General features: G+C 41.2%; 1 pseudogene; it reads right to left on the reverse strand.

Annotated features, from left to right (window-relative positions):
• Window positions 1-4856: 4856 nt before the first annotated feature.
• LOC105307056 lies at window positions 4857-5431 on the reverse strand (annotated as a pseudogene).
• Window positions 5432-5635: the final 204 nt, after the last annotated feature.

The following is a 5635-nucleotide window of genomic DNA, read 5'->3' on the forward strand; positions in this document are numbered from 1 at the left end:
CTAGCAGTTTTTTTTGGTGGAATCTTTATTGTTCTCTATATATAATATCATGTCATCGGCAAATAACTAGAATTTTACTTCTTCCTTTCCAATTTGGATGCTTTTTATTTCTCTTCCTTGTCTTATTGCTGTGGCCACCATTATTTATTGATTAATAACACTGGCACTTTGCCTTGATTATCCCCCATAGCTAGACCTTATAAACAAGAGGTTTCATATTAAAAGTATAAAATATTTTATTATCAATTTTTTGGTAACAGCTTTATCAAGAGATATTCTCATATAAAATAATTCACCCAATTCAGTGGTTTTAGCATATTCACAGACTTGTGTAACCATCACTACAATTTATTGTCACTTTTAATTTATTATTATTTCATTTTTATTATTATTACTTTTAAGTGAAGGGTTCTATATTGGGATAAGTTTTAGGAAGCTACAGTACATTTTATATCCCACTTTATATATTATTGAAAAAGCCAAATTATTCTGTTTAGTGGTGAAAGCATTGTGTGTGTGTGTGTCTAGTGTAATCATTTTAGGTATGAATTGAAGTTGAGGAGATAGTGTTGAGGATGGTGGCATACTGAAATCTCTGAGGAAAAGTTTTATCTGTAAGATCAAGTGCTTATTTTGTGACATCTGCTTTATAAAATTCAGTCCAATCTCTTAATAGTTTAAATTATTTCTTAAGTTTTCTTTTAACAAGACAGAAACGTATAAAAGTTTGTGTAAAATCTTATGATGTAGCAAATGAAAACCAAAAGAAAAAGCTGGCTTTTTTGAAGAAAGGAATACAACTGAATTATCAACATCATTGGTAGGTTTGGCATCTGAAAGAAAATGACTTTCAGATGTAGTTTTAATAGATACTTGAAATTGTATACTATTTTTGTGACTTGCCTTTCATTAAAAAATTTGAACCTAAATATATATAAGATGGTGTTAGTATTACTTGATGTGAAATGTTTGTTAAATCTTTTCTTTTTCAAATATTTATATTTAGAATTATTGATAATATGCCAGTTATATGGTGTCATGATATAGAAGATGGAAAAAATTTCTGCACACCAGGATTTCCAATAGGATGTTTTATTATCAAAAGTGGCATATCAAAAAATGCTTACATTATCAGCATAAGTACTGAGAACTTATTATAAAAAGATAAGAATGTTGCTTCACTTCCAAATTGCTTTCTATTATGGTCACTTAGCAAACATTAATGGGAAACCTACCATCTTCTATGTTTTGTCCTAGGCGTTGGGGATACAAAGACAAGTAGACATGGTTCCTGTAGTCTAAAAGTTCACAATCCTAAGTGTGGAGATAGACACGTAAACAAATCGATGCAATAAAATGTTATATAATAGGAGACTAAGGGACAAGAAGATATAATAGAGGGATTGGAAAAGTATTTGTCAGATAAATAGGAGGATGAACATTTCTAGTAGGGAAATCAGTGGGATCAAGAGCTTAGAGATCTGAAACAGCATGCTATGATTGGGAGACTAAGTAGTTAAGCATATCTATGACATAAAGTTTGGAGTTTGGGACGTGCAGCTAGAAATGAAGCTAAAAATGCGGAGTAGGCAGATGCCAGATCATAGAGGGAAGTCTTGTATGTAATCGTAAGAAAAATAGTATTGAATGCCTATTATGTGCCAGGAGCAATGTTATATGACTCTATATTCAGTGAATAATTTAATCCTTAGAACAGCCCTCTTGCTAGAATGTACTCTGCCATTTTGCAGATGATGAAAGTCAATCTCAGAGAGGGCAATGATGTGACTAGAGGCATACAGCTAGTGAATGGCAGAGGTAAGACTCCAACTCAGATCTTTTTAGGTTAGGAGTTCCAATCACACTGTGTTTGAAATCTGTCTTGTGGTTCTCAAATTGTCTTCTACTGGGCCCTAGGGTAATAGAAATGTCTTGGGGCTGCCATGAAGTCTAGGGAAAAGGCAGAATGGGCATGGAAGAGCTCAACCAGGGTAGCACTGCTTTTAATCTGTTTTATATGTGGAGACCCAAGGTGGATCGATGATGGAAATGAATGGGAATGGAGAAGGAGGAACATAGAATGACTGTCAGATTTCTGGCTTGGTTGTTTATGTGGTGGAACTCTTCCCCGCCGCTCCCCCGCCCCCAGTATGAATACGTCTTTATTTTCCTAGGGAAAAGAGGGGAAGGGACAGGGTCATCATGTGTGTTACAAAATGATAGCAAATGGAAGTAAAAATCGATCATCAAATAAACTCCTTAGTGATGGGGGTCACCAAAGCCCAAGGGGGCTCAGTCTCTTGCAGTTGAGAAATGAGGGGAAGGGATCAGGGAAAGAACAGATAGGTACATGCTTTCCTATCCTCCTCCCTCGCTCCCTATAAATTCAAAATTTCACTCAAATCTTTGGTTTCTAGCAATAAACATGGAGTTACATTCATCCGTCTCCTATTAAACAATCTTGTGGCTACTTTGACATAAATTTCTTGCACCTGCATAAAAGTTCCTAAGTGACTTGGGTATACATTCACCTTCCCTTCTGTGGTCTCCCCACCCCACTTTCAAAATGGAAGGCCCCCTCGTTGCTTCTCTCTACCCTAGGATTAGAGATTAAAGTAGTCTCAATTTAACTAAATATGCAATCTAAGTGTTTGGCATGAATCACATATCAAGGAATGGTCTTGACATGGGAGTTTGGGAACAAGGGATGGAGTATTCCTAGCTCCTTCAGATTTTTTGCACAAATCATTTAGGAGTTGGGGAGACATCCCACAAATTAAACGTGTATGTATGGGTGTGTGGGCTTCGGTGCGGGGTGGATAAAAGATAGGGTAGGAGTCAAGTTGTTAGGACAGACGATCTGGTCCAAAATAGTAATTAGGGGAAGGAGAAACAAAAGAAAGGATGGTTCAAGACCTTCACTTCAAGATGGATCCCCCAAGCTTATGTTTCAGAACATTTTTGCTTGGTGCAGAAACTTCTGTCAGAGATGCTTTGGCTATTTTTCTCAATACAAAAAGAAGTTTATAAACAATAAAACCCCAAAAGAACATTGAGAAAAACTAACAGATTATATTTACGCAAATTAGGCCACCTAGCAATCACCAAATCAGCTACTCTTGAAGTCCCACAAAGCCTAGACAAATACAATAACTAGAGGGGGGCAGCAACTAGGGGAGACAAGCACCCAGGATCAGACATACATCACCTAATGCGTTCTATTGCATTTGCCCTGTTTCAACATAGAGAAGTAGGTTTTCGGTGATCTCATAGCATGTAAACAAAACCCCCTTTTCTCCTTTAGCTACCATGACACTAACCACTGCTGCAGCAGGGCAGGACACTGGCTCTGGGCACCACAAAGAAGTCATCACTTATGGTCTCTCTGGAAGCCAAAGAGGGAAAGCCCAGAATTTTTAAAGGTTAAGGAATTTAGTCCTTGCTTCATATATCCATCTTTGAGCAGCTGAATATGGGTACAGAGTTATTGTTCTTAAAACCTGTTTTTACCAACTCATATTTTCTTTTTATAAACACACATACATACACCTTGTTGTGCACAATGGGCCTAGCCCAATCCAGTGAAGGATGGATCTCGTATGTAAAGTGAGTTCCAAACTCTGAGATTAGAGATCTGGAACAGTAATCCTTTATTACACATATATAGACAACCCTCACCTAATCTTGGCTTCCCCTCTGCACCTTTCACCTGGCCCAGCCTCTCCTAACTTCTGTACCACCCATTCCTGTTCAGACCAATTTCCAATCTGCCTGTAGATCAAGTCATGGGGCCACCCAGTTAAAACCTAGTGTTCCATGAAACATTGAAAGTGGAGGGGTTTCAAGGGGATGCTATAGCAGAAAAGCCAGCTCTAATTGGCAAAAATGAAGTAGTTCAATAGGCTATGTGCTCCAGATAGTTCTCCCTGGTGATAAAACAACAACAACAAAAAATATTCCTGCTGTGCAGATCCAGAGCTGCTGCCCATTTATCACTGAGATTGCTCTTGCACCTGAGAACACAGTGCAGGAATGAGGGCCTTAGATTAAAATACACAAAAATACAAAACAAGAATATTTATATTACGAAAAAAAGTTAAAATGCACAAGATACAACATTCACACACAGCTAGTGCAGTTGACATCCTGGAGAAAGTGGGACCCAAGGTGCAGTTATCCAGGGGACCAAATAAATAAATTGTATTGGCCCAGAATGGGGCGGGAGTGAACTTAGGAGCAGCAGGTCTGCAGCTGTTCTCCCAACCACCCTTTTTGCCTATCATCACAATCCATTGCTTGGGAGAGTTCTCAGCACCCTATCTAAAGAGTGGGTTATGTGAAGACAATGTGAAAAAACCCTGCCTTACTCCTGAGAGATTCTCTTCCATGGAATATGGTCATTTGTGGGTTGGGTGCATCAATCTGGTCTCATGCTTTATCTTTTCACCCTGGTGTGGGAAATATTATTACTTATCTTTCTTTAAAAAGAAAAAAATATATAAGAAAACAACTACCCTATCTAGTTCACTTTCAAAAGATGAAGATTCTGGGTATGGAGACTCAGATAAAACAGGCAGGGAGGGATTTTCTCCAAAGCCCTCACATGCGTTTGAGTAGAGCATGGTTGGAGTTCCTTTGCTTCACCTTTTACCCACTGCCAAGAGAGAATAGGATGTGATGCTGTGGACTCTGGCTTGAGATACATGGCAGTGCCAGCTGCCCTCTACTTACCCTGAACCTACTTTCTCGGTTCTGCCAATTGATGCCTACTCCTTAAATCTTCCTGATGGCAAAAGGATAGTCCTCTTTCCCCACCCACTGTGGATCAATTCTGGACCTCTGGGAACAGGATATGGCTATGGATATCTTCTTCCTTCCTGTGAGCTGGGGGCCTGCTGGGCCTTCAGTGGACACGAGGCCACCATATGGCTGATGCTCTGGCAGAAGTGGCACTTTTTGGGCTGGGGTGGCAGCTTACATTCCTTGGCATGATGATCTAGACCTCCACAGCTGTAGCACCTGTCTCCCTACGATCTACGCTTCTGCACGTTCTTCCCTTTGGCCGCCTCTCACTCCCAGTACAGAACACACCCCTTCAGGGCCAGTGACTCTATAGATTACAGGCCATTGGAGGACTTCTTAAAGGTGAACTCTACTGCCTCACCTTCATTCAGGCTCCTGAAGCCCTCCATGTGCAGATTACTCTGGTGCATGAAGACATCCACCGAGGGGTCGAGCACGACCCCGGCGAGGGCGGTCGTGGACAGGAAGCCGAGCCTCATGCTCACGTTGAACCACTTGCAGATGCCGGCACCGGCACCGTGCAGCAGCTGGGGCTCCTCTGCCGCCGGGCTACGTCCTTGGGCGCCTCCTCTGGCGCCTTAGCGCAGCTACCTGAAAACTGCTGGTTTGACCCAGAGCCTATGGTAGTCGGCTAAGCCCGCGGCCCCAGGGCCTAGGTCAGGCGGCTGCTGGCCCCAGAGAAGTCCGGAGGCAAAAGTGGGGCTTGGGGAAGAGGCAGCTACATCTTCCCCAGCACAATAGCGGTGGGAGGGCCCACGGATGGTACTCTTGTTTCTTTCCAGAGAAAAGAGTAGTGCTCCTTAAATTTCATTCGTGCACCACTTTATCTTGA

The sequence above is a fragment of the Pteropus vampyrus genome, unplaced genomic scaffold, assembly GCF_000151845.1.
Source record: "Pteropus vampyrus isolate Shadow unplaced genomic scaffold, Pvam_2.0 Scaffold472, whole genome shotgun sequence".
Lineage (NCBI taxonomy): Eukaryota > Metazoa > Chordata > Mammalia > Chiroptera > Pteropodidae > Pteropus > Pteropus vampyrus.